At 39.7% G+C, this 27125-nt stretch overlaps 1 non-coding gene and 1 pseudogene across 1 annotated transcript; one reads left to right on the top strand and one right to left on the bottom strand.

Moving 5' to 3' along the window:
* The first annotated feature begins 172 nt into the window (after positions 1-172).
* LOC101955156 (small ribosomal subunit protein uS5 pseudogene) lies at positions 173-21530 on the top strand (annotated as a pseudogene).
* Positions 21531-26487: 4957 nt separating this feature from the next.
* On the bottom strand, positions 26488-26597 carry LOC120885994 (small nucleolar RNA SNORA67). The gene has a single exon (XR_005728778.1). It is a non-coding gene; the product is annotated as a small nucleolar RNA SNORA67 (small nucleolar RNA).
* Positions 26598-27125: the final 528 nt, after the last annotated feature.

Below are 27125 nucleotides of genomic sequence, written 5' to 3'. Positions count from 1 at the left end.
CATTTATTGCTGACTGCCTGTGCTGCCCAGTGATGAGCCTGGAGACAGTGTGCATGAGCAAGACAGTGTTGTACATGCCCTTCTGCAGCTCTAGACATGCAACACCTGGACTGGTCATGGGATGGGGAAGAAGGCTTTTCAGAGGCAATGTTTTCATAGACAAAGAGGCCATATGGAGAAGGTTCCAGACAGAGAGAAATGCTCAGAAGAAAAGGAGGGACTGGCTGCTGAAGAACTGAAAGAAGTTCCACCGGGCTGGAAAATTACAAAGGTGCAATGAGCAATAAGAGAATTTTGAAGGAGGCAGATCATGGAGCATCTTAGGAAGTCATGTTGAATCATTTGAACCTGATGCTATAGCAATAAAATTTTCATCAGGCAGAACTCAAACCTGAGCAAATGGGGCAGGGCCAGGCCTAGTTTCTGCTAACCTTGAGGGTGCCAAATAAAAATCAATTAATGGCTTTACTAAGAGCAGGCTGGACATGATGCTGAAGTCTGTCTGGTTAAGTATCTACAGCCAAGGGGCCCCAAAGGACCATTCATTTATAGTTCTCAAGGTCTGCCTTCTGATAAGTGCATACAGTAATTTGCCTGTGTTCACCTTGCTCTCAAAAATAAAAACAAAGTGCAAACAACAAGAACAAAACATACAAGGGCTCAGTGGTAAAAGCACTTGCCTCACATGTGTGAGGCACTGGATTTGATCCTAAGCACCACATAACAATAAGTAAAATAAAAGTATTGTGTCCATCTACAGCTAAAAATATTTTTAAAAAGAACAAAACATATACCCAAACTAATCTAGTGTATCTATTCAGTACATTCTGGCATTAGAATCCTGTATTTTTCCTGATAGAAGAGCCCTTCCTGCTACATGTTGACATCAAAATAATAATATCCAGGGTGTGTTTGTTTTGCTAAAATTACTAGCCTGGGTCCATAAATGACAACAATGTGAAATACCCACCCAGTGTTCCTGGGGAAAACCAAAGTTGCTAAAACCCTGAAAAAAGAAGTTAAATAAATAAATAAATAAAAGAGAAAGCAGGAGAAAAAGAGGAAGAATGATATTGGGAAAGTAAAATCTTTTGAGCAGTGCCCTGGTTCTGTGGTTAGGGAAGGGAGAAAGACCCAATTTTCAGAAAACTTCTCTACAGGGATAGAGAAATCAATGGAAGTGTGACATTGCTTAAAATGTCTTTTGTTCCTAAGTTGTTTTTTACTTTGGTGGCATTGTTATTGTTCTTGGAATAGTTACAAGGCTTGATGGAGTTTGAGAAGAAGTCACAGGGTTTGTTTTGATGAAAGATTTTGTAATTCTTACTTTCTAATGAGAATATTAGGTGGAGAGCTACAATCTCCCCAGATGATCTTTATTGCTGTCTTTACAATCTGTTCACCTTTAACTATGTCCTGGGAAAGCAAAATGGTGAAAAGTACTTTTTACTTCTTTAGATTGATCCAGTCTCCAGAGCCAACCCTGTTTCCACCACCAACAAGATGCTTACAGGGATGATGATGATTCATTTTTGAGAACTGATTATTTTCTAGGTCCTGTATCTTATTTTTCATTTGCAAATATTCTGAGAAATATTTATTGCTTTGTTTTATTTTGCAGTGCTGAAGATTGAACCCAGGGCCTCATGTATGTAAGCACTCCAACACTGAGCTACATCCCTATATCCTCAATATGTATTTTAAAATTTTGTTTGTAGAGGAAAATGGTCATCAAATATATTGTAAGGTTTCTGCTGTCCCATTTCATGGTGGTGGGGGGGGATTAGTCAGCTTTTTTGGTGATTCTGTACACAAGGACTGTGCAACCTGTTTATTTTTAATTTTGAGACAAGGTCTCACTAAGTTGCTTAGGACCTTGCTAAATTTCTGAGGCTAGCTTCAAACTTATGATCCTTCTGCTTCAGCCTCTTGAGTTGCTAAGATTATAAGAGTGTGCCACCATACCTGGCTTGCAAAAAGATTTTAACATTAGGGCTGGGGATGTGGCTCAAGCGATAGCGCGCTCGCCTGGCATGCGTGCGGCCCGGGTTCGATCCTCAGCACCACATACCAACAAAGATGTTGTGTCCGCCGAGAACTAAAAAATAAATATTAAAAAAAATTCTCTCTCTCTCTCTCTCTCTCTCTCTCTCTCTCTCTCTCTCTCTCTCCCTCCCCTCTCACTCTGTCTTTAAAAAAAAAAGGAAAAAAAGAAATTAAAAAGATTTTAACATTATAAGTACTTTTACATGGATGTGGAACAGAAGGATAGAGAGGTTGAGTGACTTGAGCTAGTAAGTGGTGGGTGCAATTTGTATCCAGACAAACTGACTCCAGAATTATGTGCTGCATAGTCTCCTCAGTACAGTGTATTTCCTTGGTGATGGGTATTTGCTCTCCAAGTTTTTGGAGAGCAAATAATTTTTCCTGCCCCCAAGGTCCCTGGATCCTGGGACTGAGTTCCTTGGAGGGGTCTTGACTCTTTGGGACTTGCCCCAAAGCTCGTAGCTAGCAAGTCCACATCCTCATCACTGGGAATACACCAATGAGAAAGTCTCTCCACCTTGATCTTGCTCATGATCCTGAGTTGTTCCCTTAATTTGTTTCCCATCTTCTTCTTCTCCCATTCCTGATTTGTTCCCTTAATTTGTTTCCCATCTATCTTCTTCTCCCATTCCTCCCTTAGATTCACTGCCATTGTAGATTTATTTGCTCTTTAGATTTGATATGTGATCATGTTTCACTGAAAAATCTATAAATGACTCATTATGGTTATGATTATGGTTTGCACTTACCACTTTCATTTTTCTGTTTCTGGCTTAAGTTAATACTTTACCCAAAAAATAAAAACAAACAAACAAACAAATACTCTGAGTCCTACTCAGGGCAGGCATCCATGAGGATGTCCATGCCAGCATGAGACCCAGATATTGGTCTTAGTCTGTGATTAGGATCAATTTGAAACATTTTTATGCCCACTTGACTTTTCCCAGAAGACCTTACAAGGTAGGCTGCGGATACAGCTCAGTTGGTAGAGTGCTTGCCTTGCATGTACAAGGCCCTGGGTTTGATCCCCAGCACCACAAAATAAATAAATAAGTGAACAAATAAATAAATAAAAATTTTAAAAAAGGTCTAAAGGTAGCATTAGTGAGGGGCAGGAACTAGGTGCTAGAGGTATTTGATCTTTCTGTGCTTTCATACCCATTCAGTGGATCTTTATTGGTCATTTTCTTGTATACCCAATACAGTATTAGACCTTAGAGATTTAGTCTCTGCTTATATGGAGGGGAATGAACTTTCACTGTTGAATGAATTTTTATGTGGTGCTGAGGATCAAACCCAGTGTCTCACATGTGCTAGGTGAGCACTCTACCACTGAGCCACAACCCAGTCCCAAGTTTTAAGAAAATTTGAGTTTTGTTTTCCATTTTTTGAAATCTGATACATAGAAGTTAAACCAGAAGTCTCAGTAGGATTCCCTCTTCTCTAGGTAATAGGATTCCATTTTCTTTTGGGAGATACTCTTCCTCATGAGTCCGCTAGTTATCTACCAGCTATGAAATAAGCCTGCATGACAGAGATGTTAGTTGTCATCCAATATTCATTTATTTTCTTCCTTAGCAACACCACTAATAATTTTAGGTGTGCACACCTTAGTCTGCAGTTAGGTATGGCCATGTAATTAAGTTTTAGCCATTGGTATATAAGCCAAGTCTTTTGTTCAGTTTCAGAGAAAGGCCCTTAAAGGGAGAAATTATCTTTTTCCTCTTTCCACATCTGACTGAAATATAGACTGATGGTTGAAACTGAAGCTGCCATATCAGAACATAAAGTAAAATTCATGAAATAAAGAAGCTTGGGACCCTGGCACTGAGGAACAACATACAAGCTAAAGATTATTTATCTATGGATTTCTTTTACCTAACAGAGAAATATTTCCCATTTATTTATTATGGTAACTGGGGATTGAACCTAGGGGTACTCTATCTACCACTGAGCTATATCCCTAGTCTTTGTGTGTGTGTGTGTGTGCGTGTGTGTGTGTGTGTGTGTGTGTGTGTGTAGTGCTGGGGATTGAATCTAGGGCTTTGTGAATGCAAGGCAAGCACTCTCCCAACTGAGCTATATTCCCAGCGCATCCCTAGTCCTTTGTATTTTTTATTTTGAGACCAATGTCTTTCAGTTGCTGAGGCTAGTCTCAAATTTATAATCCTCCTGCATCAACTTCCCAAGTAATTGGGATTACAGATGTGTGCCACCATACCTGGTCCCATTTTTATTTTTGAAAACAATTTGGAGATTTTCTGGGTACTTGGTGATAAAAAGAAACTTTTCCCACTGAATTTAAAGCAGGGTGAATATGACCCTGAAGCAGCTGGGTTCCACCACAGGCAGCAAGCCTGCTAGAAACAAAAGTCAACATAAATGAAGAAGAGAAGGGATGATGCCCTGGTTTGAACTGGTTTGAACCTTTGGATCCTGCCATGTCAGGAATTAACCATTTCTCAGCTGGTTCCACTGTGTTGCTTATCTTTGGAATTGTTCAATGATGCTCCAGGGAGTTAAGCGAGGTGTCAACCTTGTTCCATTCTCTGTTAGGTGAGTCAATGCATTGTTCCCCCACGTTTTTTTTTTTTTTTTCTTATGTGAACTTGAGTTGGGTTTCACTCATTGCTATCAAAATATTCCTGGAAAACAGTTCACAAAACAGCACTATATGAAAGGAGATAAGCATTGGGAAGGAAAAACACAGGACTCTCTCTAGGGTGTACAACAAGAAGCCTTTCAGTTGGGATCAGGGTATGCTGCTCTGAGGAAATGACATTTCATGAGAAAGTTAGAGGAGCAGTTACCAGGAAAATGAGGGAGGGAGGGAGGCCGAGTGGTGCTGGTGGAAGTAAACACCATTTACTAAGGACCTGTCGTGCATGGAGCAAATAACTGAGTGCACTTATAGAAATAAAAGAAAGTAAACATGTATGGAATATGGCCAATGAGAGAGGTAAGAGGTAGGCCAGGGCCAGACCAAAAAGTCCAAGGTACTCTGTTCTCATGGTATTTCCAGACTTTTGATGGATGCAAAGTGTATTTTATATGACAGAAAAATAACTTGGTTGGGAATGTAATAGTGGTGGTGCAACAGTGGTCCCTCACCTTCTGAATGTAGCCCTCTTTACTCTAAGGCTTATTATTTAGGAAAAAAAAATGTTTTTTCTTTCTCTCTTCTCCCCTGTCATCCTCCCTAAGAAGATTAGGGCCACAGTGTTATCTTTTCTTCCCCCAGTTAATAGCCCTTGAATACAACCACTCCAGCCAAGAATATCTCCCAAATTAACAAGTGAATCCTAATACACCATTAGGGGGCCTTGGGATCCCCTACCAGAGCACATCTGGAATGTAACCCTTGTTGTTCCTTTAAAATCCTCCTGTCCCTACTGATCAGGAGAGTCACAGCGTTTGGGACAGGAGTCCTCTGTGTTTCTTCTTTGCTAGCAAAGCAACAAATCTTTTTTTTTTTTTCTTTTTCTCAAAACCATGTCCTCATTACTAAGTAGGCATTGATTGGCATTGAGAACAGGGACTAAGCTTTGAATTACAGTAGTGTGTGTGTGTGTGTGTGTGTGTGTGTGTGTGTGTGTGTGGTGGGGAGTGGGATAGTTCAAAGACTGTTCAAGACTGAGGCACTAGTTTCCTTCCTAACTGATTCTTCTCCAGGGTTCTTGCCTCCTTTAACCAGTTTTCCACTCAAGTTACACAGAGAAAAAGGTCCGTGTGTCATGCTACCCCTCTAAGTTGAATGGCTTCTCACTGTTCCTAGGAAAAAGTTACAAATGTCAATATGGATTTCAAGGCCCTGGAGGATCTGGCCTCTATCTGCTCTACATCTTTGATTCTTATCATTCTTTCCTCCCTGTCTCCTCATCTGCCATCTTGGTGTTGCATTCTGCCTCTTGTTTCACCCATAATCCTTTCTTGGCTAATGCCTAGTTAACCATATTGCCTTCAGGATTCTGTGAAAATGTCCCTCCTATTTGCTCTACCCATGGATACTTAGTTGGACCCCCTAGTTTATTCTCACAGTTCCTGTGCTCCTCAGTGTGTCATGCCTTGTTTACTATCTGCAGTTCTGTGAGTGACATGGATCCTTTTCTAGTGCTAAGCAATGGTTGCAGAAACATAGGAAACATGCAATAACTATTTGTCAAATTTCTATTGTTATTCTTGTAATGTCCTTGCTTAGCATCTGGATGGCCATCTTAAGCAACAGCTGGTATGTTAAGAAAAAGTTTCGCTTTCCTGCCCAAGGGTGTTTCTGAGAAAGTCTATGGAGAGATGCGCCTTTATTTGTCACCTCTGACAAATAAGCTCGCTGGTCCCCTGGTTCCTTGCTTTCCTTTCAATTCTATGCATTCTTAGGTGGAGGGGAGAGAAATTTAAAGAAAGACTTTTTTTTTTTAAATATCTATCTATCTATCTATCTATCTATCTATCTATCTATCTATGTATATGTTAGTTGTAGATTGACACAATACCTTTATTTATTTTGTGGCACTAAGGACTGAATTTTTCCACTGAACTACAACCCTAGCCCCAGGAAGAAAGACATTTTTACAACTGATTCTATGTGCTATTCATGGAGTCCAGTTTCTCATTACTGAGAATTTGCATGAACAAAAAATTTCATGAATTCTTCTGAAGAACAGACATAGGTCATTTCAAGAGGCCTTCCTACAGTAAAACCCTGAGCTGTCCTTATCTCTGGGCCTAATCATGTCCCCGACACATTTTTATAATTTTATGAATAGCAACATTACATAATTAGCACATCAGGACAGATGTTAATAACTTATGCATTAGAGGCAGACAATTCAGTTTGATACAGGTATACTGACCATACTAGGTTCAGAAGAAGTTAGAGTCTCTCTTCTGTTGACCTCCCATTCTGATGTGGGCAAAAGGTGCCAACAGGCAATCTAGATCAAATGGGTAAGCCATGAGAAAGTATACAGAGTGCTATAAATGCCACCACCTCCTATTCACTGCTTAGAAAAACTGATATTTTCTTTCTTGGGAACCCAATTCTTCCACTTTAAAGTGGGACCCAGAGTTCCTATGAAAAACCAGCCTCTACCTCAGAGCAAAGCCTGTCCAAAGAAGGGACATTACCTTTGTCCTTGGAAAGACCCACAGAGCACTCCTAGGCACATTCCCACCCTGCTAAGTTGTTTATCTACAAATAACAGGAGAGATCTGCTGCACCAGGTGTCCCTGACTCAGTCAGGCTAGGTGGAGATCCATAGCCAGTGAATGAGCTAATCATGTTTTAGAGTTGTTATTTGATTTTCCCACGGTGTGTGATGATTTACTAAGAGATGCTATGATGTATGTGGGGGTCCCTGCCTTCTCCAAAGAATGTATAAATCTGCTGCAAACCCTGGGCTCGGGGCCTCTCAGTGTCACCAGTTGCTGTGTGTGCACGCGGAGGACCAAGCTAGCTCACAATAAACACCTCTTTGCTGTTTACATCGATCTTGGTCTCTGGTGGTCTTTTGGGGGGTCCCGAATTCAAGCACAACACCTACTGCTGATACCCCTGGTTACCGGTTACCTTGATAAGTCCCACTTCCCCAGAATGCTGAATCACACCGAGGCAAACTGAGTAGAGAGAAGCTTTATTTAAAGGATAGTAGAACAGAATCCTCACGGGTAGAAGAAGGGGACCTAAAAGGCAGAATCTGTGGGTGAGGAAGTCCCATCCCTTTTATACACCTACACCTAAAGTTTTCTTTGTCCTTTTACATTCCTCTCCTTTATCTTGTTCATCTTCCCCTCATCCTGCATATGTATTATTGGGGGATGCAGATGGGAAGGCCAAAAGGTGGAAAACAGGTAGATTGGAGGGGCCAGGGAGGTGTGATCCCAGCGGGAAGTAGGGCCCAGGAAGAATTAAGTAATAGTTCCTTGTCTGCTCACAAGTTGCTTTTTAACTATTCTTTAGGATGGGCAGCATAGACCGGGCTTTGGGGACATTAACATTTCAATCTCCCAGCAGCAGGTTCTGATTTCCCAGACTAAATCAGACTTCATTTTCCCCATCAGACCCCCATTTATCTAGCTACATTAACTACCAGTCGTTTAAATCTGGCTTTACTGCACAAAGGATTGCCAGGAGAACAAAACAAGATAACATTTATAAAACACAGCATGTTGTCTTAAACACAGAAGGCACTCAAAAGTGGTATCCATTAACTTATCTTATAGAGACAGAATCCAGAGTTCTTGTTCTATCTGTATTGGCTAAATTTGTGTGATGCTACCACCACCGACTGAATTTTCATATAACCCTATGCACTGTAGTAATTGTAGCAATCACCCACTATAATCTTTGCCCTTGTTCATAGGAGAGACAAGAAATTATGGCTATACTAGCACAAATCCATGATTGCCACTTGAAAGATGCCTCAGAAAACACTGTGCTGACAAGTAGGTTAGGACTATTGTTTTCATATGTGAAGAACAAAATGTTCACATTATCTCTAGAATTCCTTCCATCTTTATTTTCTCCCTTCTATCTGCTAGTCTATTTTTTACTCTGTTGCCAATGTTATCTGTGGTTTGCTGTTCCAACAATATTAACCTCTTTACTCTCTCTACTCAGAGACCTTGAAGATTCCCTCTGAATGAGAATTGATGCATAATTACATTCCAGGTCTCAAGCCTCAGGTGGTCCTTTTTTATTTTTTTTTAATCCTTTGCTCATTATCAGATCACCCTTTACAATGCGTGCTTCTTACTTCTAGGATCAGTGCAGGGGAAATGATCAAGGGACCTAAACAATGTTGCATTTAATATTGTGCTTACAAATTGGGGTCCATTTCATTAGTTTTATAAATATTTGAGTTATATTTTGCTTGTCACTCTACCATGTGCTCCTCAAGATTTCTTAAATGTGGGCTATACAAAAAATCAAACCATAACTGCAGTAGGTGGAATTCTAAGAATGAATCCCCAATGGCGCTCACCCATAGGCAGAACCAGGAACCTGTGAGGGAAAAGATTATAGTCTAAAGGGTGAAGCAGAGAATCAGGGATAATTATTGTATTCCCTATCTCTCTGAAACCTAATGAAGTTGAACCAGCTGGATGTCCAAACTGCTGTGGACTGATAACTTCTACCTTCTTCTTTTCTTTTTGGTCTAATAGATATATATGTCAGTAGAATGCATTTTGACACATCATACATAATTGGAGTATAACTTCTTATCCTTCTGGTTGTACAGATGTAGAGTTACACAGGTCATGAAATTGAGCTAGAATTAAAAACAGGTAGTCAGCATAGATAGATAAATAAGGCCTTGAAGAAAACAGACCAAACCGGTTTGGGTCCAAAGGTTGGAAACTGAGATTGAAATGTTAAGGTCCCCAAAGCCTGGCCTCTACTGCCCATCCTAAAGAATTGTTAATGAAGCAACTCCTGAGCAGATGGGGAACTGCTAATAATTCACCCTGGGCCCCCTTCCTACTCAGATAACTCTTCCCAGTCTCTCCAGCCCCGCTATTTCCTACCTTTTGGCCATCCCAAGGAGCATCTCCTAGGCCTAGTCACTAGTAGCATTCACAGGAAGGAGAGAGATAAAGGGAAGAAAGCAGGAGAACAAAGAAAGCCTAGGACATATAAAAAGGCAGAAGGCCCTCACTTCTTGGGATACCAGAATACTAGCTATGCCCCTCTTCTCCCTCTGGGAGAAGTCTATGTTACCCCTACTTAAATAAACTCTGTTTATATGCTTGCCTCAGCGTGATTCTCTAATATTATACTTCAACATATAAGGAAGCAGAACTCGTCATTGGTAACCACCAGTATCATCATCATATATGCACACAGGGTAATAATGTCCAATTAATTCTATCATTCTTACCCCCATACCCCTCCCCTCCCTTCATTCTCCTCAGTCTAATCCAAAGTACCTCTATTCTCCCCACCCCCACCCCCACCCCACACTCTTATTGTGAATTAACATCATCATATCAGAGAAAACATTTGGCCTTTGGTTCTTTGGGATTCGCTTATTTCACTTAGCATATTCTTCAGTTTCATCCATTTACCTGTAAGGTCAGGCAGCAACGACCAAAAGGAGGCAGATTTAAAATGCTGCTCAACGAGGCTTTATTGAGATTTCACTTCTGGGCGGGACCCTTAGAACAACAGGGTGGGTCTGAGAAGCCAGATGGGCTGGACCAGATTGGAATTTTTATTGGGTTTAGGATAGGAAGGGAGGGCTTGGGACAGGAAAGGGGGGTTTTTAGAGTCCCTTGTCCTACTGGGGTTGGTCAGGGGAGCTGGCTGAGATCCGGGATTGGCCAGGAGACCCCGCTGATTGACAGGCAGTTCTGTGGGCTCCTGATTGGTAGTTCTTTCATGCGCACAGGATGCATAATCACCTCAAACCGACCTAACATTACCAGCAAATGCCATAATTTCATTCTTTAAGGCTGTATATGTACCACAATTTTTTTTTATCCATTCATCTGTTGAAGGGCCCCTAGTTTGGTTGAACAGTTTAACTATCGTGAATTGAGCTGCTATAAACATTAATGTGAGTGTGTCACTACAGTATGCTGATTTTAAGTCCTTTGGGTATAAACTGAGGAGGTTATAAATTTACTGTCACAAGGACCTGAATTCTTCTAACAACCTGGAGGAGATTGGAAGCGGATTCTTCCTTAGTTGAGCCTGCAGAGAGATTGCAGCCAGCTGACACTTTGATTTCAGCCCTATGAGACTTAAGGCAGAGACTCTAGCTCTGCTGTGCTGTACTCTGACAGAAAGAATTGTGAGATAATAAATGGGTATCATGTTAAGCCACTACGTTTGTAATAATTTATTACACAGCAAGAGAAAACCAATATCAATTATAAATATTTATTGACTATGTTCAGTGTAATGTGTCATTGCACAAGTGAAGCCAAATATTATTCAAACATTCAATTGCTCATTATTCTATTAGTTATTACTAAAAATTCATATACCCCTGCTTTAAAACTCAATCAAATAAACATTTCTATGACCCTGGAACCCCCAAGGGAAACTCAAATTTATTATATTAATCATGACAATAGAACCAAACTAAATTAGAGTTCTATAGGTGGTAATGCAACCAGACTTAAAGATAGGTAGTTAGGGTAACTAGGTAAATTGGGTCTGATAGTGGGTCTAACAGAGAAAATGGAGTCCAGTCTGTTAGTGAAAATGGAGTCCATCCGAGTGTGTGTGTGGGGGGGAATCAGAAACTGCACCTGGGAGATTGAAGTGTTAATGTCCCCAAAGCCAGGACTATACTGCCCATCCTAAAGAACTGTTAATGAAGCAACTCCCAGCAAATAGGAAATTGCCAATTAGTTCTCTCTGGGCTTCCTTCCTGCCCCATCATCTGCCCCCCACCCGTAGGCACACCTGTTTCCCACCTTTTGACCTTCCCATCTGCATTACCCATCACCTGCAGGATAAAGGGAAATAAACAAGATAAAGGAGAGGAATGTAGAGGGACAAAGAAAACTTTAGATATAAAAGGGATGGTACTTCCTCATCCCTCACATTCTGCCTTTCAGGTCTCCCCCTTCCTGCAGGCCGATGTCTGTTCTGCTATCCTTTAAATAAAACCTCTTACTTTCCGCCCTACACTTGCCTCAGCGTGCTTCTCTGGTGTTATACTTCAGCATTGGGGAATAGTGCTTCATCAAGGTAACCAGCAGTACCAGTAAGTTTCATGAGGAATCTAGGGGATAACAGATCAGGGCAGATCAAGAATGGTTGGTACAGGAAGACGAAGACCTAGCAAATTATATGGGTGCAGGGAAAAAGCTGTGGGTAAAGCCAAGATACATGTCAAGAATCCAGAAACAAAGAACCAGGAACATGAGCAGAGGCCTTGCAAAACTCAGGAACCAGCAAACCAGTTTTGAAAACTAGTTTTGCAGGCCCTGTGCTCAAGTCCCTTACCCTTTACTTCTCAGAATACTGGGATCCAGGAGGGTAGACTATATGCATGTATTGAAATTTAATAAATAATAAAACCCATTAATTTGTTCAATCAATATGTAATAATAATAATAATAATAATAATAAAGAATCTTGGGACTTCAAGATTAGGGTTCCAAACAAGAAATGCAGAAAATAGATTTAGCATAGCAACAGGAGGGGACTTGAAACTAGGTCTTGAAAAACCAATGTCAGCATGTTCAAAGATTGGCCCTAAAAAAAGACCCATGTAACCCACCTGAATGAGGGTCCAACAGGCAGAGATAAAAGTAATTCCTTTTCCCGTAGAGTAATGGGGTTCTGTATCAGCTGTATGAGCAGCAACTGGCAACTTAAAAATGAGATTTTTTTTTTTAACCAGAAATCATGATCTATTTTATGCCCCCAAATAGATTTTTCCCTTGGTACATTATAATTGTATATAATGGTGGGGTTTGATTTTACTTATTAGTACATGCACACAATATATCAATATTATTTGGTCAATATCACTCCTTAGTACTTTTCCTTGCCTTCCCCTCTTCTCTCCCCCTGGTCCCTCTCCTTTATTCTACTGATGTACCTTTGATTTTCATAAAATACCCAACCTTTCTTTGGAAATGCAAATTCTTAAGCCTCACCTGAGATCTAGAGTTTAAAACTCCTCCTCCTCCTTCTCCTTTTCCTTCTTTCTCTTCCCAGGGATTAAACCTAGGAGTGCTAAACCACTGGGCCACATCCTCTGCCCTTTTTATATTTTATTTAGAGACAGGGTTTTGTTGAGTTCCTTAGGGCCTCTCTCATTTGCTAATGCAGGCTTCAAACTTGCTCTCCTCCTGCCTCAGCCTCCTGAGTGTAAGGTCCTTGCTTAGCATCTGGATGGCCATCTTAAGTGACAGCTGCCATTTTCAGAAAAAATTTTTTCTTTCCTGCCCAAGGGCCTTTCTGAGAAGGGCTCACCACTCCTTCATACCAACCCCACCCTTAACTGCCACAGGAGGACCTGGCACTAATCCCTGAGGCTGCTGCATCAAAGTCGGGAACCTCAAGCCTATTTTGCCTCCCTCCATTTATGGAGAGATGTGCCTTTATTTGCCATCTCTGCCTGGTCTCCCTGTTTTAGTTCTTGCTCGCCCGTTTCCCAGTTCCTCACATTCCTTTCACTGAGTAGCTGGGATTACAGGTGTGTGCCACCATGCCCAGCTAGCAATAATGTTTTTACGTTTATCTCCCACTGATGAGTATCTTGAGATCCACAGAGCCACATCGATAGCAGAGGCCCAACTTCCTCTATGCCACATACGAGCTTTCCCAACAGGACACGTCAGGTCAACAGCTTCAAAATGCTACTCTTCTTGATTTTCATCCTGGGCTTATGACAAAGCAGATTACTACTGAGCTGCATGTATGCATATTAATTCAAGATTATGAATTAAGATAGATTTTAAATTCTTACTGGTTAAACAAGGGCAAGTGGAATATGATCCAGAAGAGAAGGGGAAAACCTAATATCCTAATAACTTATTAGGATAGATAGGCACAAAAGAAGCAGAATACAACAGTTACTAATATGGCATTATGTAAAAATGTGGATGTGTAACCGACGTGATTCTGCAATGTGCATTTGGGGTAAAAATGGGAGTTCATAACCCACTTGAATCTAATGTATGAAATATGATATGTCAAGAGCTTTGTAATGTTGTGAACAACCAATAAAAAAAAAAAAAAGTGAGAGAGCCCTAAACTGACATGCTCAAGAGTTCCCTCAGGAAAGACAAAACAATTACATGTGTTTAAATCGCTTTTTTGTAAAAGAGAATGATTTTTGCAACAAAAATGAAATAATAAAATTCTTACTTAGAATTACATATATTAGGGGTGCTATTCGAGAGATACAAAGAGTTTTTGTACCTATTTTGTTTAGTTATTAAACCTCTTAGTCCTAAAAGGACACACAGTACATACTGAACAATGGGCCCTGGAGGAAGGAGGCAAATATTGAAACTCTGGGAGACAGTAAATTCCAGAAAAGAAATACCCACACTCACAATCTGGACTCCTAACTCTCCAAGTAACAATAACTTTCAACCTTTTATAGCTGCCCTCCTGACTTAAAAGTTTTCACCTACATAATAAGCCCCTGATTATCCAAACAGCATACCCAAAAGTTCCAATGATGAAACCACCCTAATTGCACCCTAAAAAAACAAAATCCCCTCTGTAACCAATGGCCATTTTGCATCCAGAAAATAAATATGTCCCTACAGGGCTCAAATCCACTGAATCCACTTCCCTGAATCTGTTGAGGTCTGCACCTGTCATTTTGCGTTTACACAAAATATATTATCTTAAATATTTTTTTTTTAGAAATGTCATTTACTAAAATACTTTTATTAAATGTCTCTTTGACTTTTTTCTATATGGCTTATTTTTCAACTTATATTCTAGATTCTAACTCTAACTTTCATGGCATTGAAATATTTCTAGAACTGAATCCGAGTGCCCTGGCACACACCTGTAATCCCAGGAGCTCAGGAGGCTGAGGCAGGAGGATCGGGAGTTCAAAGCCAGCCTCAGCAAAGGTGAAGTGCTTAGCAACTCAGTGAGACCTTGTCTCTAAAAGAAATATAAAAATAGGGCTGGGATGTGGCTTAGTGGTCATGGGCCCCTGAGTTCAATCCCTGGTACCCACCCCTCCAAATATTTCTAAAACCCAAACATAACTGAAGTTCATCTATGATTTTTAATATCCTTGAATATTAATCCCCAACTTATTATCATGATCTTTAAAAATCTTGACTTTGTAAGAAAAGAAACTAAGAGAAACTTAGGACAAAGAGTTTTTAAAAAGTAAACAATGGGTTTCCTTTTAAACTAAGGATGATTGCTCAAATCTTATTGCCAAAAGATGATTGTGGAATGACTAAATCATACAACAGAAATTCCCTTTGATTTTTTGTACCAGGATGGAGGAATGGTTAGTCTGAGGCTCCACCCTTTTCAGGAAATATTTTTCTGCTATTGTTGGAGGAGTCTCTGACTTCATTAAACCAGTCTACTTAAATCAAGAATTGCAGAACATCCCCAATGTAGACTATTAATAGAAACAACAGGGTTTGCTACCTTTATAATAATATATCATTACCTTATTGATTCTCAGTGTAAATTTTGAAGTGCAGCATTACATATAGAAAAGCAGGTGTGCATCTTACATTGCTCCACTTTGCATTGAGAAGAAAACAAAGACAACAGACCCTGGCATTCAGAAACTCACCATATGCTAGCTATGCTACTCTCCCATTAGATATAAATCATCTCAGAGATTATCAACCTCACACGAGGTTACTTGAAGACCTTGAAAAAAAAAGGCCCTTCATAACTTTGTCTTTGTACAGAAAAATAAAGTCAGCATGTCACATGCAAAATATCAAGCAAGAGAGGGGTCTCTTGGCTAAAATGATTGTCTGATATTTATTAGACAATTACAACTTCATTCTTTTTCTAATCTCTCCTCACTGTAGATAAGATTTTTTGAGAGATTCAATCATAGAAATTGCCCTTACTTTCATACAACATCCAATATAGAACAACCTTTCACCAACTTAGCCCCTTCCCTAAATTACCCAACAAAAGCCTGAATCCTATACAAGTTCTTCTAACACACTTTCACAGAGAAGCCTCTTGGTCTCATGTTTCCTGCTATGAATGAAAAGCCCACCTCGATCCACTATAAGTATGTTATTGGCAGTCCTTTGTATGTTACTTTAACTTTTAAAACAAATGAAAATCATTTAATGTGCATGCTTGCAATCCTTTAATACAAGTTATAGACCTTGAATAATAACTTGAATGGATCTGAAAAACAAATTAATTATTGACCCAGAAGCTCATCTAATAGTTTAATGCTCTGTGCTAACTCATCTGTTACCTTGCTGCATGTTTAATTTCTTGAGAAGCCAACCAGCATCAACTATTTGGTTTATATATTATAGTCATGCATCACATAATGAAGGGGATATGGCAAGAAATATGTCATTAGGTGACTATGTCATTGTGTGGACACCATAGAGTGTGCTTGCACAAACCTAGGCAGTAGATTGCTTATTAATGCAATCAAGAGACATAGTAAACATGAGATGTATGAGGCTGCTATTTGCATAGCACAGCAGACTGTTTTACAATTAACAAGTTCCTTTATCAGTAGAAGGAACACACTCTAAAATAATGATATAAAATACAGTACAGTATTAGAAAACTTGTAACATAGTAACTTATTATCAACAATCAGGTACTATATATAATTGCATGTGCTATGCTTTTATGTGACTGGAAGCACTGTAGATTTATTTACACCAGCATCACTGCAAACACCTGAGAAATGTGTTGTGCTATAATGTTGTGAAAGCTACAGTGTCACTCAACAATAGCAATTTTTCAGCTCCATCACAATCTAATGGGATCACCATGACATGTGCTATTCATTGTTGACCAGAATTTCATTATGTGGTGCACGACTATATTTATATGCTTAGATATGGTAGATTTGGAAATGATTATTAAAAAGAAAGAAACCCTCCACATCTTGCTAATGATCAAAAACTACAAAATAAAAGTCATGCTTAGATAACGTATTCAAGATTATAAAAACCTCTCTTACTGAGCACTGCTTGCCAGGGTGTTAGGTAGTAGCTAACAATGAGCAGTGAATTGCAGGCAAGGTCACAAGTATTCTTTAAATTACTTTAGGGTCCTTCTTTAAACTACTTCCAAAGTGGATGAGAAAGCAAGGGGTGGTAGTTAATTTGTAGAAAATAAACAGAAGCAAAAAGAGCTAATTGGGACATATATCAAGAACTAATGGGACTAACTGTTGACAGGATCCATTGTTGTAGATGCAAAGCTATGAATTATGGCTACAAGTGTCTCCAATTGTCTTGGAAGGAAGATTCCTTTAGTACGCAGGTGCATTAAGGTAACCTCTGTGCCCACATTAATATGGGATTGGAAGATGAAGCCCCCCTAAACAGGGTGGCCACCATGACAGTTCGGGAGAGGACCAACTGAAGGGTTATGGAAAATAATATTCCTACAAGACAGCTCCTGGGAAAAACAGAAATATGGTGTGGCTCTGGAGGAGGGAGGGAAATTAGCCAAACATTAAATCTCTCCCAGTAAATCCTTTCCCAGTAACAGTGGGCCCAGATCGACAAAAGCAAACTGTCATTCCTTCCTGGGTTTATCCCCAGCATCTCTACCAAAAGCAAACATTCATTCCATCCCAACCACAATGGGTCCTGAGGGAGGAGGTGGATACTGAAATGCTGGGCCCTGGACCTTTCCCACTGATAATGGGCTAGAAGGAGAAAAGCAAACAGTGAAGCTCTGGCTAACAGTGGGCCCCAGGGGAAGAAGATAAACATTGAGTTCTGAGCTTTTCCCAGTGACAATGGGTTCTGGGCATTTTACAAGTTCTTTCCAGAATGCCCAAACCAACACATCCTCCTTCAGTCTCCAATAATTAAACCACCCTCATTATAAACTACAAAACCTAGACTCCTCTGTAACTGTGGACCATTCCTACAAAATGAGGCCCTCCAGTGCCTGACTGATTGACTCTGCTGCGGAATAAAGGAAACTTGCTGATCCATTTGAAGTCTGCTTCCGTCAGGGTTATTTGTGTTTTCATAATGGTGCTGAAACCATGTTGGTTATTTTTGCTTACACCAACCAAGGTCAAAAATTCCACCGCCCAATGTGAAGGAGAAGTTGAACACCTGATTGGCAAAGAGTACAGAAGGTGGTCCCCAGTTCTCCTGTCTTGGCCCACTCTCTCCCTTGAGAGTGCTTTTTGCTTAAGCCTCACTTTTCTTTCACTTCATTTTCACTTCACTTTCACTTCTAATAAAATTCTCTTGCATGACTTCTGGTGTCTGACTTTAAGTTTTCTATCATCAGAACACAAGAACCGAGATTTGGAGTTTCAGCCCCTTGCTTTCCTGAGACAAGTGTTGGATTAGGGGCTTTATGCCCAATTAGCTCATTTAAAACCCAGTAAACTTGGTGTATCTATGAGTAACTGAATGCCCAATTAAAAGTGGTTTAAATAATGAAGAAAATTTACTGTCTCCTATTTCCATGATGACCTTGGCTTAGGAATGTCAACAAGGCCTGTTCTTTCTGCAGCTATCCTCATTGTAACCATCACAACCTCCTTTTGGATTGCAAATTAGCTAGAATAATGTCAGGTTTCAGTCAAGCCTAGGTAATGAATGCAGGTTCCTAGCAACTCTTTTTATTATGGAGGAAATGTTCCTCTTTCTGACTTCCCCCTTGTGTTTCATTGACCAGGACTAGGCCATGTGTTGCTGCAAGGCAACTGAGGGCTTGAGGAGTGGAACTTTCGGGCAATTATTGGAGGTGGGCTGTATTGTCAAGGAAGGAGGAGGGAAGGAGGGTAACTATTCGGTGAGGAAGCAGAGGGCATCATTCCTCATTTACAGAGAAAAACTGAAGCTTATAGAGGTTAAGTAATTTACCTAGAATGTGTGGTGCTGGAGTTAAAATCTAGTCCTGTGGAATTACAAAGCCCAAACTCTTTAGAAGGGCTCAGAGTCCAAGCCAAATGGACTTAGGTTTATATCTCAACTTGGCCTGTTTTTATCGGTGACCCTGATTTGTAAAAAGAAAACTATACCATTGATCTCATTGGGTTTTGTAAATATTAAGCAGCTAATGTACATACAAAGTGCTGAGCACAGTGCCTGCTGTAGTGAGACTATTGCCATCATCATCAGCAGCAGAAACTGATGACTCCATTTTTAAAAATAAATAAATAACAGCAGCTTCTACCTCAAGACCTGTCCTAAGAAAGCGGGTGTGACCCTTGTCTTTGGAAAAACCCACAGAGCACTCCTAAGCACATACCCACCCTGCTGAGTTGTTTGTCTGTAAATAACTGGAGAGGTCTGAGGCGCCAGGTGTCCCTGACTCAGTTAGGCCAGGTGAGGACCCACAGCAACCCCCCTAGCAACCTCCAATCATCATGAGACAGGGAAAATACCTGGAATGCCAGATGACCCCCAGGTAGTTTATGGTGGTTGATAACAGGTTGGGAAACCATTTAGTTTAGCACATACACCCCTCGGGGCCTAAACCAATCTGTTCAAACGAATCTCCCTATTGTACTAACGAATCACCCTGCCCAACTTGTTCCCACCAGTGAATGTGCTAATCAATGTTAAGAATTGTTTGATTTTCCCGAGGTTTTAAGTAATGAATGAACCTGCATTCATTACATAGGCTTCTCTGAAACCTGACATTATTCTAGCTAATTTGCAATCCAATGATTTGCTGTGTGATGTTGTGATGCATAGAGTACCGCCCCAAAACCTATAAAATCTCACTGAACAAAGGACTGGGACTCACTCCCTGGGACCGCTGCTTCGGGAATGGTTGTGAGTCCAGGCTGGAGCTTGCAATAAAGACTCTTGTGTGATTTGGCTCCTGGAGGTCTACTGGGGTCCCACAAATCTGGCATAACAAAACCTTAACCCCTGTGGTGTTAGGAGCCACCTGTTCTTCCTCTGTTTCTCACAATATTTGGCGTTTGGACGGCCAAACTTATTTGGCTTGTGTTTTTCACTTATCCAAACACTCCTTAAGGGCAGGGACCCTGTAGTATTTATCTTTGTAGTTTAGATCTCTTGTGAAGCGTATGGTGCATAGTATGTGCCTGATAAAAACAATTTTTGAATAAAAATATAGGTGAGAGTAGGAATAGCCTTATATATTAGAAACATTAGAAAGCCATAAAAATTAACAGTTTCCAGAAAAATATTTGGTTACAAATATCGATAGTCTAATGACAAGCTTAACCAAGTATTGAATAAAAACCAAGTATTTTCAAATAAAAAATATTTTATTTCCCCATCCTCTAAATAAAGGGCTAGTGTTATATAAATATTTTTCTTTCATTTTAAACCTTAATGTATTTTCATTGATTAAAATTTATAGTAAGGTGTCAACAAATTTTAGCTAAAAGTCGTTTATTGTCCAAGTCTCAAGAAATATCCATGTGTACTACCAATCATGGTGCTTAGAAAATTCAGGAATAACATTTAAAAACTACAGTGGAAATACCCTTTGGAAGAAGAGGGAAAATACGTTATAGAAACAATTCAAATAAAGCTCAGATTAAGAAAAATGTCCATTTCTTAAAGTTGATTCCGATTCTCCACTGTCCTTGCCTCTAAGGTAGTAAATAACTCCCCAACACAGGTTTAGTAACAGACAATTATGGCACTCACCCTGAGAGCATATAAACACCCTCCCGGAAGCAGATGCTGCTCTTTGTGGAATTGATATTTCAGTGGAAGTAAACACAGGGCAGACGTGCCGGCATCTTCACCTGCTCATCATTCTCATCACACAGAATTAGATGCTTCACAGAAAAGGAATTCCAAAGGCTCTAAAACATAGGATAAGTTGCTGAAACTCACTTTAAAAAAAAAATTCCAATTAATAACCAGTTAAGGTGACACAATCCCAGAGACTTGTGAGGCTGAGGCAGGAGGATTGCATGGGCAAGGGCAGCCTGGGAAACTAAGTGAGAACTTGTCTCACTTAGTAGGTTTGTAGTTCAATGATAGAGCTCCCCTAGGTTCAATCCCTAGTGCCACACACACAAAAAATTCCAGTCAGAATTTTAATGGGTTTCTTCTCTGGGAAAACACCAAATGACTAGTGACAACAATGACACTTGTGCAGCAGGAGGTCCTTGTCAGGCTTCCATTGGAGGCTTCCTGCAGGCAACTGTAGGGGCCAGGGCATGGCCACGGGGCTCATGGAGGCCAGGCAGAAGACAAGGCGTGGATCCCAGTCACCAAGTTGGGCTGCTGGTCAAGGATGTGAAGATCAAGTCTCTGGAGGACTTTGCCCATTAAGGAGTCTGAGATCATTGACTTTCTCCTGGGAGCATCACTCAAGGATGAAGTTTGGAAGATCATACCTGTACAGAAGCAGACTAGATTCAAGGCATTTGTAGCTATTGGGGTCTACAATGGTCATGTTGGACTGGGAGTAAAGGGCTCCAAGGAGGTAGCCACTGCTATTGGAGAGACCATCATCCTGGCCAAGCTCTCTCCATTGTTCCTGTACGGAGTCATTATGGGGGAATAAGATTGGCAAGCCCCACACTGTCCCTCGCAAGATGACAAGACGCTGTGGTTCTGTGCTGGTACGGCTCATCCCTGCTTCCAGAGGTACTGGCATTGTCTCAGTCCCTATGCCCAAGAAGCTGCTGCTGATGGCTGGTATTGATGACTGCTACACTCTGCTAGGGGCTGCACTGCCACATTGGGCAATTTCACCAAGGCCACCTCTGATGCCATCTCCAAGACTTACAACTTATTTGACCCCCGACCTAGAGAAAGAGACTATGTTCACCAAGTCTCCTTATCAGGAATTCACTGACCATCTTGTGAAAACCCACACCACAGTCTCTGTGTAGACTCCAAGTGTGCCTATAAAATAGGGACTAAATAAATATATAAATAAATAAATGGAATGAAACCATTTTTTTAAAAAACAAAAACTTAATGGTATATAATTTTTTGAGATATTATTTTTTTGCCTAACAGCAGATTAGCAAAGATTAGAACATTTGGCAATATGCATTCAGAAGGATTTGGAAAAACAGGGACTCAAGCTAGTAGAAATAAAAATTGATGCAATTTTGTGGAGTATCTGTAAAAATTTCATATGAAGGTGCTTATTAATACAGCAAGGCCTTTTCTAAGCATTTACTCATATATTAATTCATCTCTAGATTACTTATAATGCCTAATTTAATGTGAATTCTATGTAAATAGTTGTTACACTGTGTTAAAGAATAATAATAAGAATAGTCTGTACACATTCAATACAGGCTCGATTTAAAAAAATATTTTTTTCAACCTGTATTTGGGAATCCACAGATACAGAATCCATGAATACAAAGGGCTGATTATATATGCAAAAAGTATCTTCGGAAGAACTCACAAGGAACTGGTAATATTAATTGGCTTTGAGAATGGAGATCAGATCACTTCATTGTATCCTTTGAATTTTGAAGCATTTATTTTATTGTCTGTTTTAAAAATTAAATGGAACAAAATTAAATGTTTTTTAAGTTGAGTAGGTTCCTATAACCACAAAAAAATAGGTTGAGTCATAATGGGGCAGTCCAAAGAATAAAAGAAATAACTCAGCAAAAGGTTAATAACCAGGACCTATTGTTCCTCTAAATACCCAATTGTTAGGTAGTCTGGATTATCTACTCTCCATGCCAATCACGTAGCAGAACACTAACCAGTGCCAGAATTTCCATGGCAGCTGAAATTAGGCCTTGAGCAGCCCACCCCTCCCTTCCCTGGCTTGTTAGCAATGAGGCCAACTCCCAGCCTCCTCATTCTTTAGCAAATGTAAAACTCAGTGGAACAAAGTATTGGAGCATGTATTAGTCAGCTTTTTGTCTCTGTGACTGAAATATCTGACAAGAACAACTCAGAGGAGGAAAAAGTATTTTGGCTCATGGTTTCACGGGTTCAGTTAATGGTCTGGGCCCAAGGTGAGGCAAAACATCATGGCAGAATGGTGTGGTGGAGGGAAGCTGCTCAGCTTCTGGCAGCCAGGAGACAGAGAGAACATGTGAGGTTCCAGGAACAAAATATAAACCCCAAAGGCATGCCTCTAGTGACCTACTTACTCTAGCTACACCCTACCCACCCACAGTTACCATCCAGTAGCGTAGCACTGCAAAGTATTAATCCATCAAATGCATCAATCCACTGATAAGGTCAAAGCTCTCATAATCTAATCATTTCATCTGTGACCATTGCTTCATTGTCTCACATGGGCTTTTGGGGGACACCTCACATCCAAACTGCTCTGTTCTGACAGAGCAGCTGCGGCAGTAATTACAGATCTTATGTCATCTCCCCTTAGCACACCAGCCCCTAATATCCTCTCTTGTCTTGCTCCAGTGACTAGAGGTCTGATTGCATCAGTCACCTAGCTATAAGTAGGAGGGGGCAGATAGATGAGACCCAGGTGAAGCTGGTCTACACACATATCTTTACTTTTCTCCTTTTTTAAATTTGAAAGCAATACATTTACTCTTGTTTAAGTGGCAGATGGATTGCTCTTTGGCTATAGGCAAACTTCTCAGAGGAAAGTAACCCATATGGCCTGAAAGAGGAAAAGAGGGCAACTGTCAAGATCTGCATCTAATTGCTTAGCAAGATCAGGTAGAAAGCAACTTCCAAGAATACCTTACTCCCCCTGCCTCAAATGTTTTATCTTTATTAATTGAACTCTCCACAATTAAGGAGTAGTCATTACTATGATTTCCATTTTGCAAATGAGACACCTGCGGCATGGAAAAGTAATTTGTTCAAACTTACCCAACATATAAATGGCAGAACTAAGATTGACTCCAGAAAACTTGGCTATTCCACTGTGCTCTCATGAACCACATGGCATCCTGTGTCATAGTTTTACATAGAGTATGATGTGAGCATGAAAAATACATTTTGCTACATTTATCCAATTCTGAAGCTCAAAGATCACAGCATATAATTTCCGTTTCCTTTAGTCAATGTTTCCTGCTTTGCTGACCAAATTTTTTTCTTTTGAAAATACAAAAGAGCACATACAACAGGAACTATATACAACACTAGTTTTTCTGAAATAAACATTAGTTCTCCTTATCCTGTTCCCCTCATTTTTATGCATCCCTTTAAATCAAAGAAGTGTTTTGTTTAACATATGTATCATCTAGTGTGAGAGAAGAAAAATAAATAAATAAAACAAAACAGGAATCCTTTAAATGACCATGCCAAGCCTAGTGGGCTTCTTGTTCAGAGCCAAATGACACTGCCATCCTCTTTCCCCCTGGATGTGGAGAGGATGCATAGGGAGAGATTTATGTTTATGATACTCCTATTTGCAAAAGCCATGCAGTTGGTGATAGGGAAGCTTGTTCAAAAGCTGACAAGAAGAAAGCACAACAAAAGAAGGAAGGCATTGTAGAATTGATGGAGACTTAGTTCTTAAAACCCAGAAGTAATAAGATAGCTGGAAAATGTTAGAAATCTCCTGCCACATTCTGAGTCTTCTGAAGGAGAACCTGAAAACTAGAAGAGTTAGCTAGACATCAGCACAGTGGAATTAGGACACTAGCTCTTGACTCCCAGTCATGACTTACCTGGACTAGACAAAGAAGACTAAAGTTAGGGCAACCTCACCATGCTCTATCTGGTTCTCACTTTGAAATTGCTCTGGTTTTCTCCATGCTCCTGACAACTTTTAAGATCCTCAGGAAAAGCAGACATTGGGATGCTGAATGATAGAGCATAAAACCCATCAGGCTTTGTGGTCGGACCACTGGCTGTTTCCTTGACTCCATCATCCTCTTGCCTGTGATTTAAGGGACATAACTTCTCCAGCTCGTTCCTGGGACATATATTGGGTATAATAAGACTAACCACACAGGAATATGGGTAATTTTGAAGATAATGTAAGTGAAGCATCTGACATAGTAGGTGATTTTTTAAAAAGAGACATATTATTACCAGCATATTTCTCTAATTTATTTATCTTTTTTTATTCCTCAAATTACTGCATGTGTAAGGCACATCTATAGCACTTAACTGCAAGTGTGTGCTAATTTAAAAAAATAATTATGAACTATTTCAAACATACAGGAAATCATGGAAAATAATGTTTATCATCACCAATGTACATATTCATTTAAAATAGTATCATATTTTAAAACTTTAAAAATGGTATCAGGTTGTCTAGATCATTTTATAATATACTCCCCTACACTAGTTATGTTTTCAAGATTTACCCAGGTTCATACATGTAGTTTTGCTGATTATTTAGAATATTCTATAGTGTTCCATTATATGAACTTACCATCATGTATTTCTGCATTCTCCTACTGAAGGTCACCTAGGTTGTTTCCAGTTTTTCACTATTACAAAGAATATTACCATAAGCTTTCTCCTTCCATGCGCTTCTTTGGGTTTCTGTGAGAGTTTCTCTAAGGTAGAATGCTAGGATTCGTAGGATATGCCTCTCTTTAACATTGCTAGCCATTGCCAAATTGTGTTTCTAAATCACTCTAGTGTTTGTTGTTGTTGTTGCTTCTGTATATATATTTTTAGTTTCATCGCTGAGATACAGTTTACATACCATAAAATTTGCCCTGTAAATGGACAACTCAGTGATTTCAGTGTTATTTGCAGAGTTGTACAACCCTCCCACAATCTAATTTTAGAACATTTTAATGTGATAGTGTTATTTATAAGTATAAATAAACATACAGAAATCTGTAAATCTGGTCACGTGTCCTGTACATTATACCCAATAAAAATCCCCCAGGAACAGCTAGTTTACAGAGATTTATTTGTTTTAAACCTGTAGTTTTGAACAAATAGCTGGAAGGAACATTCCTAATTAGATTATGAAACTGCTTAAGTGCAGGTTCCTGTTATTTGCTAATTTTAAAAGCATTCCTATTTATTCACCTCAGAGTAAAATGACTCACAACCCGTTTTGTTTGTAGAGAACAAGGAGAGTACTATACTTAATAAAGAAGAAATTTCCCCAGAACCATTCTTGCTCATGCCAGAAGGGAAGGGAGTTGTGAAGAGGACAGATGTGGGAGTAAACAGTTGTGAGAGCCAACACACTGGCAAAGGAGGGAGACCCACAGTCTTTATTTTTATTTTTCACAAGTTAACCTGTTGGAAGTTTTAATCAAGTACTTTTCATGCTGAGTTATTACTTAATGATATTTTCAAATACTATTTACCCCAACTAAAACTTAATGTGTTAATTGTCAAAATCTTGTTAAGTTTGGTAACTGTATCTATGGTTTAGGCCATGTGGCATTGGGTTTTCCAAACTAATACATAAACACAACTTACAATTACCATTAGATGCCCCATGATGGGCTATAGGTGTGTGAGCTTTAATGTGGGTGTGGTGTGGAGGAAGCTGGTGGCATAAACTAGAGAAGCAGGAAAACAGAGCCTAGCAGTGTCAGCTTTGAAGCCAGTCCAGAGGAAGGATGGTCAGATGCAGATGCCTTCAGTTGTGTTTCATGGATTAATTTACCATTTTAATCATATTTTAAGTGTACAATTAAGCAGCACTAAGAATATTCTGGTGAAGCTCCAGGATGGGCCACAGTCACAGAGTGCTCAAAATGAAAGCTCCCTAGAATTTCTGCATGTGTGTTTATTTATATCTATGCATGTACACATGGATACACAAACATGAAGAAGCACACGCCTTTACCTCTTTTCAGCCTTGGTTTAGCTATTTTGATATTCTCTTTTTATTTTTTAATTTTTCTATGTCAAAAGATGGCAAATTCAGCTGTGAATTAAGGATATGATCCATCCAGAGGGAATTAAATATGCATGTAGGCAAAGGAAGGTAAAAGAAATCAAGTATCCTCTGTTTCCCAAAGACCTTAGGCATGCCAGGTCTTCTTCCAAGTTGCTACTTGATATTCTCTTTTTATAATTGTTAATTTTTTCTCTCTTTTCCCCCTTCTTTCATAGGGTATTGAATCTAGCAGTGTTCTTCCACTTATATCCCCAGCCTTTTTTATTTTGAGAAAGTCTAGATAAATTGCTAAGGCTGGCCTCAAACTCATGATATTCTTGCTTCAGTCTTCTCAGTAGCTACATTTTTTTTTTTTCTTAAGTGCTGGGGATTGAACCTAGAGGTGCTCTACCACTGAGCTGCATCATCAACTCTTTTTATTTATTTTGAGACAGGAACTCACTAAGTTGCTGAAGCTGGCCTCAGACTTGTGTTCCTCCTGAGCACTGAGATTACAGGTGCATATCACTATGTCCAGCTCAATTTAATTTCAGCACATACAGTTATTTAGCATTAACATTTTGCTTCACTCTAACAAAATACTGAACTCCAAATTGGCTGAGACATTGTGCCTGGTGCTCTCTGGAGGAGTACAGATTGATGCTTCTCTTCAAAACCCTTTTCCACAGTCTTTATTGGAGCTAGAAATAATCAAGTTCAGTCA

Source organism: Ictidomys tridecemlineatus, chromosome 1 (genome assembly GCF_052094955.1).
Source record: "Ictidomys tridecemlineatus isolate mIctTri1 chromosome 1, mIctTri1.hap1, whole genome shotgun sequence".
NCBI classification, from domain to species: domain Eukaryota; kingdom Metazoa; phylum Chordata; class Mammalia; order Rodentia; family Sciuridae; genus Ictidomys; species Ictidomys tridecemlineatus.
This window is presented reverse-complemented; position numbering and strand designations above follow the sequence as displayed.